Consider the following 12401-nt stretch of genomic DNA (forward strand, 5'->3'; position numbering starts at 1 on the left):
GGGGGGGGGGGGGCTTCTTAACAGTATCAAGTATTACACTTATTTAAATTAAGTAATAATGGTGATCTAATTTATGTTTTATTTAGGCATGGTGGTCTTAGAGTGGGCGGCCACTGTGGGAGTTTCAACAGTGTGATTCTGTGCCCTTATTTTACCTTATAATCATACAGAAGCATTGGCATACAACACCGACACTGACTGCTATCGCACACCCTAAAGTCGCATTTACACTATCTCCAACATTTGCTTACGATCGTCTCATTTCACCCCTAATTGCACATGATTTTTGATTAGAATCACAGCCGGTCTTGAAGTCTCATATGGCCAAGTCACAAAACATAAAACATTGCAATGCGTTCAAAGTCTAAACCAGATCTGAAATTTCCACTTACGCTTATGATCGGAACTCCATGTACTTCCATTGTAAATGGATGACTTCCGGTCTGTCAGTTGTCGAAGATAGTGAAAACCCATCCATGAGCTTTTGATCTTTTGTTCGGTAATTGTAATGTTTTTCCTTGCCTGTCATGACAATCATTATCATGACAACTGTGTAGTGTAGCACTGCTTTCTGTTATGATTATCAAAACCACCCGATCGCTGGAAATTGCTCCCCACCTCCCAGTTGTTGGAACTTGCCACGTAAAAATCATGAGAAGTATTTGAGCTCATATTAAAATCTCTGACGTTTGATTGGAAACTTGGCAAACCCAAGCATAATTTAAGATGTTATGTCTTCTGAAACTTTCGAGGACACATGAGATTTCTAACGTGAAAACCAAAATACTGATATACAGTGCCTTGACCTCTCGAGGGGTAAGTAGAAGGAGAAAGATGTTTTCTTTTCAAGAAGGCACGTGAACTCATCTCCGTTCAAGACAGCTCGCACAGAGAGAAAGAAACATTGCTATCTATCAATCAGCAGAACGGCCCCTGTACGGCTCTCCCATGACCTAGTTTGCGTTTGTGTGCAGCCCTCTTCAAAACATCACACATTTTTTCTCAGAAGTCTCTCATCAATAATCCGACTTTCTGTTTGCCGGCTTACAGTTTCTCAAAAGAATGTGAAAAATGTGAGAAGAAAAATAAAACGGGAGAGAGAGACAGTATAAGGTCACGCAGTTCTTTGCTACAATGTTGTTTGTGATCCATGTCTTTCCTGCATTGGTGGAGAGGAAGAAAGAGAAAGTGCAGTGTGCTTAGCTGGGGCATGGCATGCTGTCATGCTTTTATAGGACTGAATGTTAAGAGGTCTTGTGACATGGCAGTCAACGCTTTATTGTGCCTTACAGTAGGCTACATAACAGCACAAGGCAGTGATAGTGTACCATTGTACACAGTCCACACTTTACCATCTTGACTCTCCCGATTGTTGATACCACAAACAAATTTCATGCTATTAAAGCATTAAGCCACACTTTACTATGGGTACAGAGGTTTTCTCAGGCATTATGTGAAGCAGAGTAAATTTTGTAATTTATGGTAACATGCAGCCTAGAATGCTTTAAAAAAATAGTAATAAATAATACAAAATTATATAGTATGGTAAATGTCTAACAAAGTGTCCTAAACAGGTGTTACAGGTGTTTCCATGTAAATCTGTATTTTTGTCCTAATTTTCACAAGCATTTTTGTTTGTTTGCTTGTTTTGTTTTTTGGATGAATGTTTTACAGCAAGGGATCGTGGTTTAACATGTTAGCATAGCTTCATTAGCCCTGGTAACGTACTAAAAGATTAAATATTTAAACCTGTTTTTTAGTCCTAACCATTTCCCCAAGCACTTTCTTGTCATTTTTTCTGTAGACTGTTTACAGCAAGGGATCAAGGTTTATCAGGTTAGCAAGACTACATTAGCCCATGCAGTTAGCATGCTAAAACCTAAAGCTGGCCTATCTCTTCTATGTAAAAAATTTATTTTTGTTCTAACCATGTTCTCAAGCATTTTCTTGTTTTTCTTCTCTGTAAAATATTTACAGCAAAGGGTCAAGGTATATCAGGTTAGCATGGCTGCATTAGCCCTGTTAGCATGCCCTGTTAGCAGTTAGCAGGTAGTAGTAGTATCTCTTTCATGCAAACTTGTATTTTTGTTCTAACCATGCTTCCAAGCATTTTATTGTATTTTTTCTGAAGGCTATTTACAGCAAAGGCTATCAGGTTAGCATGGTTACATTAGCCCTGTTAGTGTTTACATGAATCTCTTTCATGTAAACCTGTTTTTGTCCAAATCATGTTTCCAAGTTATTTATTTTCTTTTTTTCCCCCTGTTGGACACAGGTTAGCATGACCCCACTAGCCCTGTTAGATGATGCCATAACATTCTTATTAGTATCTTTATCCATTGACATCCTTTTTTGCACACTAGTTGTCTATATGTGTAGCTAATCAAACATAAAAAGATCACAATGTTAGAAAGAGTGAAGGAGAACATAAAGGTCTTTGTACAGGTGAACCAGCCCACCCTGTGGAGGCGATGTACTGTAGACGAGCAAAGAAAGGAAACAACAAAAATACTCACTGGTGGGAGGGTTCTTTTTTCTGAAAGAGACAGTGAGAGACAGCAAAGAAAAAGCACAAGAACTGTCTTTTCTTTTTTGTGTCTGCCAGATTTATGGTTGCAATTGAAACCATCAACAGCTTTGCTCTTTTGGCAGACACTGGAGAAGCCCCAAGATGGAGACACACCCGGTGATCTGTGTTGCCACTTGTATGGAAGCAATTTTCCAACAAAACCTTTATCAGAAACACTAGTAATCATCTTTACTTTCATGTTGGTGTCACAGCAGTGTCTGTTTTGGCTCTGACATAATGAGACCAACAAGAGGAAATGAAGCTTCTAATAAATATGCATGCTTATTTTCTGCCAAGATCATTGAGCATTCAAATTAAAACAAGAGGACTGACTGTAACAGCATGGAAAATGGATCGCTTCTGTTTTAGCAATGCTTTTACCTTAGGTCTTGAACAAAGCTGCAGTTTTTCACTTGTTAGGTGTGTTTTTTAATAGACAAAATAATCAGATCAGTCTAGGCAAATTTAAATCTACTGATAGATAAGAGATGAAATATTTTTAAGCAGAGAAATGACCCTGTTCACAATGCCACACCTTGATTCTGGTCTTTTTTGCTGGAAAATGATAAATCCTGGCCAAAATTGTTATTTTAGATAGTTCATCTTTTTTGAGTTTGGACAATACTCATAGCCACCTTGCTAACTTTCACTAGGCAATGCATTTTAATGCATAAAAAATAATTTACTGCTCCTTAAATGAAAGAATTTTGCATCTAAATCTGCTTTGATTCAGAACTTTAAATGTGTTATTACATTTAAGGAACTTTGTGCTCCCATAAACCTGTTCAGTCAGCTCATATACTGTACATGAGCCAGTTCAGCTTATAGATGTTAGTTGAGGTGTGTCTGTGATCTATGTGTCCCCAGAGAAAGATGTTCCCTGCTCACTGTAACTCATCCAGGAAGGCTTAAGCTCCACCTACAAAGAGACAAAAAGGTTTCTGTTGACAGAAAGATAATCGTTCCTTTTGGTCAATTTGGTTGGTATAAGAAAAATAATTCAGGATATATTCTATGATATCTTATCTTCAATTTTCTTTCTCCAGGTGTTTATTTATGTATTTATTGATTTACTTACTTACTGGAAAACAACACCAAAATTAAAAATGAGAGATAGATTTTTCTTTAACATACTAAAACTAATAATAATAAATTAAAGTCTAATGCACCAGTGTTATTTTAATATTAATTATTTACTGTTGTACTATTTGTTAATATTATAAATTAGCTTTTATTTTATATATATATATATATATATATATATATATATATTTGTGTATAATAAAATATTTGAATATTTAATTCAAAAATTATAATATTTAATTTTTTTTATGTTTCTATTTAGCTTTCATTTATTTTTATTTAAGTTTTAGTTTTAATTACTTCAACTTAGTAATGCATTTAATATTAGTACTTCAAATTATTTAAGTTAATTGCAAAATAAACTCTTCTAATTTCTTAAGTTTTTAAAGTTAAATCTAATATTTATATTTTAATTTAATTACATTTTAGCTTTATTTCAATTATCAGTAACATAGTAACGCACATTGCAAAACTATTGACATTGTCATGTGTTTGACTTTATGTCTTAAAGTTTCCAAATTACCAGATATGTTATATTCTGTAAAATCTGCTCTATTTCAGTGTTATATTTCAGTGTCAGAAAAGTTTAGGCTATTTTGTTGTTGTTGCCTCTAGAACAGACTATAGCATCATATCATAGCATTTTTCACCAGACAGGAAGTGGGTAAAAGTGGGTAAGAATGGGATTAGGATCAGACCCACGGTGGCAGTAATATTTCCTGGACGGGGGTTGAGTTTGCACCAGTGCCACCCGCCGCCTTGCCATGCTGGAGTACGTGAGGGACAGAGGACATTCACACCACGACAGCAACCACAGAGACGCCCACTCACAGTCTGAGCTCGTGAAGCTCAAGTCCTGATCACCCAGTACAACCACACGGCTTCACACACTCCTTATCTCACTGCCTCCTCTCTCTCTCTCTCTCTCTCTCTCTCTCTCTCCCACACACACACCTTCTTTCCTTTTGTATTTGCAGTTTATACACCCTGTTTCAATTTAAAAAGTAGCACTGATGCTCTAAAGCCACCATGCCACAAAACTGAATGAAATGCTTGTCAGATGATGATTGCCGGCCTCACATCAATTGACCGCAGGCTGTTATTTAGCATCCCAGCTGGAGAAAACCAAAAGCAGACAAAGAGAGAGAGAAAAAGAAAATAATAAGATATCCTCTCTCTCTCTTACTAATCTTTCCCCTTACCCCTCCACCCACCAGCAGTCATTGCACACACACACACACACACACACATATTCAACAGAGGAACTGTTCGTTCTCTGCTTTTTACTCACTGGCTCCCACTGCAGCATGATCACTCACTGAGGGGGAGAGAAATGAATGATGTGTCTTCCTGTCTCTCTGTCCATCTCTGTCTGTCCGTCTGATTGACTGCTGGACCCATAACATTCAAGGCACAAGTGGTGAAAACCTTTGGAACACAAATTAAGACTGTAGGGGCCCTACAGTCGCTTAAAGTCAGGGGTCTCCAAACTCAGGCCATGTCCACATGTACACGAGTATTTTTAGTAGAGTTTAGTTTTTCCTTCTGTCTTTAAAAAAATCTCCGTCCACATGAAAATGCAAACGCATGCTATGAAGCACTGTCAAGAGCATGCCAAACCAACAGGTGGCGATATAATCTCAACCGTAAAGCCATGTTGGCCAAATCAGAAGCCTGAAAAAGTTTCCAGTAGGCGGAGATAATAGTGCAGGCTAAAACTCAAGGTCAAAAACCAGTTAGTGGGTGGTCATGAATTTTAAAAGTGTTGCTTTATTGCACAACTGAGTGGGACAAAATGTGGGCCACTCATTCTTTAGTTTTGAATCGGTCCTTATTTGATATTGCAATGGTCCAGATTTTCAAAACAGTCTTTTCTTTATGAAATATATCACTTTACACGCATGGTGTATGACGTGACACACATGTGCCAGACACATTGCTCCTTTGATATCTCACCATATTGACCCTCTATTCAACACAGGCCTTGTTCAGTGTTGCAAATGACTAGACAGAAAACACAAATGCCACCTGTTTTGTGGTCTCTGCTGACATGTCCCTGCATTACTTACAGTAAATATTTGCATGAATGCACCAACGCCAAGAACAAGGTGCACTTCCTGCAGACGGCTGTATCTGAGCACATTATTCCACACAACAGGCATCTTTCTGTTCTCGCTTTTTATTGCATCCTGCTGAGCAACAAGTGCAGCCATTGGCTGCATGCACGCTAAAGGTTTGGGTCAATTTGTGATGCAAAGTCTGCCTAGAATTGTGTACGTTCAGTGTACGCTCAGGGCTGCCAAATACTGTGTATGTCATGGATATCTTTAAGGAGTACAGTCTTAGAGACTGTAATGAAGTTACTAAGCATTCAAATGAGCAGGTATTTATGGTTTGATGGATTTGTGTAGCCTGATAAGAATAAATATTTGACAACTTTTACTTAAAGAACAAGTTTTATATTTGATATTTGATTCAGTTGGTCATCCTGTCGTGGCTTATTTTGTGATAATAACTGGCTGACTGTACATTATCCTGTTTATTACATGGCTACTAAAATAGACTGAATAAATACAAGCACATAAACATGAAATATTGATTTATTTAAATTAAAAGAAATTATAAAATATTTCAATATTTCATCTACGTTTCATTTTTTAGCCATTAATATTAGCTATTAATTAATATTACATATTTTGTAATTAAGTTATATTTATAAAATGGTTGATAAATTAAAAATGTAATATTTTTAAATAATATATAAAATATCAAACACATTATAATAATATATAAAATAATGAATAATAATTAAAATAATTTATATTTATTTAAAACTATTCCTATAAGTTAATTAATTTGAAGCTAAAAAAGAATATTCTGATAAATTAATATTTAAGAAATAAATATTTAAATAACAAATAAGAATATTTCAAATTATATATATATATATTACACTTGGTAAATAAGAAAATAAATGACAACCAGAGCAGTGCTTCTTATTTATGAATTTATTCTCAAATGTAAACTTCACTATTTCATGCATACAAGTTAAGACAACATACATTATTTGACAAATTCTTGTTAATTCTCATATTTGCATAGGACATAGTCACAATATTGTCTAACATGTAAAAAATAAAAGGTCATAAAAAGGTACAGCAGAGCAACCATAGACCAGCAACAATAATATAATCTGAATAATTCAAGGAACTGTACAACTGTAATACTTCACTGTAGTGATTTGGTTGATTGCAAATAAAAATCCAAATAAAAAGACTTTAAAATAAAAAGAAAAGTTTCATTGTGCGGCAGTTGTTTTGAATGAGGTTATGGAGAACAGAACTGGCCATTGCTAGAGAAGAGCTAATGTACAAAGTACAGAGGTTCTGGGAAATAGAAACCCAGCGTCATGTAATCACTGGAGCAGGCATCACACGGTGTCGTTAAAATAGATTGTTAAAATACAGACGAATACGTACAATAGGAAGGCAAGTCGAGTTCACGCGGCGAACGTCTACAGGACAGCATGAGGCCGCTAGTGCCTCACTACGATTCCATATACAACACTTATTGAAATCTCTACAATAGGCGAGTGCTTGCACACGATGTGATTGACTGGTATGTATGAAGAGGGAGGATTTTGAAATCACTTTGTTCCCATATCAGGAACGTCGACCACCTGAACTGATTTCACAGGCGTCGGAGAGAAAAGTTGCATGGAAACTGCAATGGACGAGGATGCGTTCAGTCTTTCAAATGGCTCTTTCACAGTGACTGATCTTCAGAGCGTGTTTATGGGGTTTTATCTTATGGGAAATGTCGGCGTATTAACTTGAAATGAATTTCGGCGATCGGTAGGGAGTCGTCTGCATGATTCTCCCCAAGGTAACAAGGTCACGACACCTGGGGATCAGAGACAAATGGGTGCCCTACGCTTTTTACAGGAGTGAGGTTGTTCAAACCCAACTGCACGGTTTGGCAGACAACCAGACTAACAAAAATGACCACAGCCCTCAAAAGCAGTTAGTGTCTCCTGAGTTCAGCAAGAGACGAAACATAAACAACAGTCGAAATTAAGCCACGGCTAAGACTTAAAACCACTCCCACCATTTCAAATAAAAGGCTAACGTTACGCAGACCTCAACTAAATGATGTTTGTTAGCACATGACATCGTAAATATCCATTTATGAAGTTGTGCTCACTGGCTAGTGACTCCCAATGCATTTAGCTTTGCTAACCTGGATATACAATCACTGTATGGCATTTACACATCCATAGGTTCTTTGGAGAAACATCTAACTGCAAAAACACAATGAAATTTTCACCAGTAAGTGATCTTCACACCGAAACGCCCACCTGTAACTGGTGGGACTATAAAGGCAATGCTGTAGTTGTTTTGTATGTGGACATATTCACAGATATGTATTTCTTGGACTATATTAAATTTAAAAAGCCTTTTGAATGTGTGAAGGAGGGTCAACCAAGTCAAACGTTGTCAATTATGCATTTCCATGTTAAAAAAAACGTCAGCCTTCTTTGATTGTTTCCACCAAAAATGAATAACTAGATGAGTTTAGGGTGCAATATTTTTAAAATGTCAGTCAGTTATTTAGCTTCAATAAATCACTTTTCTGAAACCATCAAATGACTGAATGCCATCTATGTGACATGAATATTCAATAATTCAATCCTGAAGCCTTTGGTAACGTCTTTAAAACAAAAACATTCACCCAATGCCAAAAGTGAGAAAGTCGTGGCACTACAGCGTCCTTGGCAGTAGCATCCTACTAAAACATCATCCTCCATCAGTATTGAGAACATCAGTTATTCAAACTGACCTTATTTTGCATGGGAAGACAATATTGGAACTGATATCTGCACATTTGTATGGAAGCCATCTTGTCTGTTCTCTATTCTGAGAGAGTCAAGGGTTCTGTTTAACATATCAGAACGTGGCATGGCTGTTTCTTTAGGTAAATCTAGCGTAGCATTAATTCTGGCAGGTCACGTTAGTCAGGCTCGCATCAGCGGATCCCCATCTACCTATAGGAATATGACACCTGTCTAAGCATTCATATATGGTCCCTCAGTATTATCAGCAGTTTTCGCATTGCTCAATAGCTAATTACCCTTCTCCATCCCCAGCTCCTCCTCTGTCAGTCAGGATTCAGCCTTCTGATTATCCTTTGAATCAGACTAATTCTAAAATTTGTACAAAAAATTATTGAACTTTAACGATCTCTGCAATACATTTATGTTGGTTCTGTTCTGTTTACCCTGGGGGGTTATCGCTTCTCTCCCCGCTCTCATCCATGCTAGGCTGCATGGATGCGCAGGGAGTTTTTGCCCAGAACAGAACCATACCGCCAATCCAAACTGTATGCTAATTGTCAATCATCTTTGACGATAGTGGTCCTGACAGAAGTAGAGTATGTAGGAGTTTACAGGTGACAAATAAATGTCGGAAGAACAGCAAAGAGGGAAAAAAGAGGGAAGTAACAAAAGTCATGTGATACACAATCAAAAAGAGTAAGAGCAACAAAATAAATACATAAAGAAAAGAAGCTTTGATGCATTGGTTGGATATAAGCAGCATAATTATAGCAAATGTAATTGCAATCCTTTGGAATGGTAGAGCTTTCACGTAGGATGGTGAACAGGTTAATATCGGAGTTTTCACTTTTACTAATATGTGCATTTGTTCTGTACAATAATGACAAATTAAGAAAAACATAACTTAAAGAAACAAAAAGTACATCAAGATCATGCCAGAGGGGGGAAATTAGAAATACTCACGCATCTAATACATCATTCACCCCGCTACATACACATAAAAATGAACATCACTCATAGAAAACTGTACAAGGTCATATTTATCTTGACTATCACTGTATATGATTAAATAAAATCACCTTTCCAAAGCCTTTGGCACTCATTATTAAACTAGCATGCAGTTTGTTGAATGTTGGATTGAAGGATCCAATAAAATGCTATTATAATCATTAGTAGGATTTTTTTAACAAATAGCTTTGTACAAAACAAATCGTTTCTCGTTGAGTTGGGTGTGTGGGTTTATGCAACCCACTGGTAGAATGAATTTTCAAAGATGATTCACTTTCAATATGATGCTCTGTGGCTTGTAAGACCATGATAATTCATAAAAAATATTTAATTTAAATTTACAATTCTTCCAGATATGAAATCCAACAAATCCCCCATCCAATCAAAAAAAATAAAATAATAAATCATAACCTTTTCGATTTATAGAGGTATGAGTTTGAAAAGATACATGACAGAAAAATGTAACTCACAGATGTAATTCTAATTATGTGAAATAAAACAATAAAACATGAATGTGACTATCTACTCACAATGCTGTGGTCTCTATGGTAATGCATTATATCAAACTTGGTCGCATGTATGCATTGTCTCATGCAATGCTTTTGAGAAGTCAGGATATTTCCCTTTTTTCTCACTTAAAACTACCTTTTACCTCCATGTTTTCAAATTTGGTGGTTATACACCTATATTCCGCTGTTGATAAAACGCTTTCTTTCAGTGACCAATTTCACTAGCATCGTTACAGCAGACAGAAAAGAAAGCCTTATGAAACACTAACAAACTTCGCAAAAAATACCAATTATAATAATAACAGCTAAGATCTGAACACAAAGAAAATAATTAGAAAAAAATACAACACAATGCGGAATTATTGAACAAATCAAGAAAAATTAGTACATCCATGGGTTTTAAGCCGAGAAACGTAGCAGGTACAGTTTGACTAGTCATGACCTAGACATGTTTCCTAGGTGTTCAATGGTCTTGCTTTGCATTCAAGTAGTATCGGTACAGTGAAAAATACAGAAACATAAGCACGCATGTATTCAGTTTTACATGTAATTCACACTAACCCGGGCTGAGTGAATTTGCATTGAGAAAATACATTTTCAGTAAATATTATAAGGAAAAAAATATATATTTAGTTGTGTATACTCTATCTAACCAGTACCCAAATGCAAGAGACTTGTGTTGCCTGGTTTGAGAAGTACTAATGCAGTGGACGTTGGTTCAGACCGACCTTATTCTGCCCTGAAATACCCTCTCCTGACCAGCAGTTGGGAGTATTTGCAGATACAGTCCAAGGCGGTTGAACAGAAACTTATATAAAACGTCTACAAATTAGTTTCTTGCACACAGTGAACATTCATGGCCAGCTTGCTTTGGAAGTAAAGCTGACGTGCGAAATTCTGGAGTAGAAATCTGAAATGACTTAGAAGGGCCAGGGGAGGGTGCCGACCACAGCTAGACGGCTTTACGTGTGGGTTTATTGCAATAATAAGAAATAATGCAGCCGTGGCACTGTTTTTTTTTTATTAGGGCTGTTTTCTTTAGCTGAAAGCCGGGATTATGTGGAGGGTTTTTTGAGGGCTATGGGAGAGGCCCCTGGGAGGGGGATGGGGGCTGTTAGGGAGGATAAAGGGGGGACAAGGCATGGCATTCACAGGCCTCCCCACCTGCTCCTCAAGCCCCGGAGCGCTCGTCCAGCTGGGCAACTCTGATGCTGGTTTCCCCACACTGGGCACGGAGGGTGGGCAAGGAATATGTGCAAGATAATATGAGACAAGACAAGATGGCTGGTGTTGAATAATGAGCTTATGAATATAAAGTGAAAAACTGTCACAGAAAGCTTGCTAAATGAATATTAAAGTGTCACTTTAGGAACATTGCGCGTATGGGAAAATGAGAGCGGTGCCTCAGTTCCTGGAGGGTCTTGTATGCCTTTCGCCTGAGCGAGTAAGGCCCGGTCGACAGTTTCTCATGGTAACCCTTCATCCTCGCAGGCTGAAGCGACAAAGGACGGCAAATTCATTGTTCACTTGATATGTATGATTATGTACAAATCGAGTAGTAATGCCTAAAGCTCCCTTTTTAAGGAGAGTCAAGTTTGAAAGCAGCTGTTCAGTGAGGTAATGAGTGGTCACACTGACAAATCAGTGGTCCGCAACAGTAAAACAAAAAAAGGATGCGTGAGTGTTTACCTGTGCTTGTGAAAAAGTACAGTCATTTAAAGAGTGACTGATCTTGTCTGAGAAGTCGTCGACAATGCTAAACTGAGGAAAAAAAATACTGATAACATCTCATTTGAAAACTATGATTTGATAGCATATCATGCCTATTGTCTGTGAGCCGTTATGATTTGGGCTTCAACTTCCTCTATTACAACACCCCCCCCCCCCCCCCAGCCAGCTGCTTGGATGCTATCCAATCAGACGAGGCCATTTTCCCTCTTTAAGCTCCTGCAATGCATTGTGGGATGCTGTTGGTGGGTGAGTGGGGAGTAGTGCAGAGGGGAGGGAGGTTTCCGTGCTGACAGGGTGTTTCTTCTGCTGGAGTGCTCAGCTTCTGATAAAGCCTCAGTCTTTATCTGTCTCGCTATGGGTCAACCCCCTCTTTCCTGCCTCCTGTAGATAGTGCTCTTTGTTCTCATGGAGGCCTGTTGCTCACATCACATAGTGAAACAGCCGTGATGATACAAACTCTGACAATCTAGTATTCAATGAGTTGAAAATCTGTGCCCTAACTAGTGATTGACCGATATATCGGCAATGCCAATTAATCTGCTGATATCTGGCCATTGAAAAAAAAAAACTAAAAAACATATCAGCCGATAACACTGTCTGACAGACCAACATATCAGCAAGGCCGATTAATTGGTAACTTTGTGATTATTGGTATTGGCCGATAACA

The sequence above is a fragment of the Sinocyclocheilus grahami genome, unplaced genomic scaffold, assembly GCF_001515645.1.
Source record: "Sinocyclocheilus grahami isolate Dianchi unplaced genomic scaffold, SAMN03320097.WGS_v1.1 scaffold392.1, whole genome shotgun sequence".
Lineage (NCBI taxonomy): Eukaryota > Metazoa > Chordata > Actinopteri > Cypriniformes > Cyprinidae > Sinocyclocheilus > Sinocyclocheilus grahami.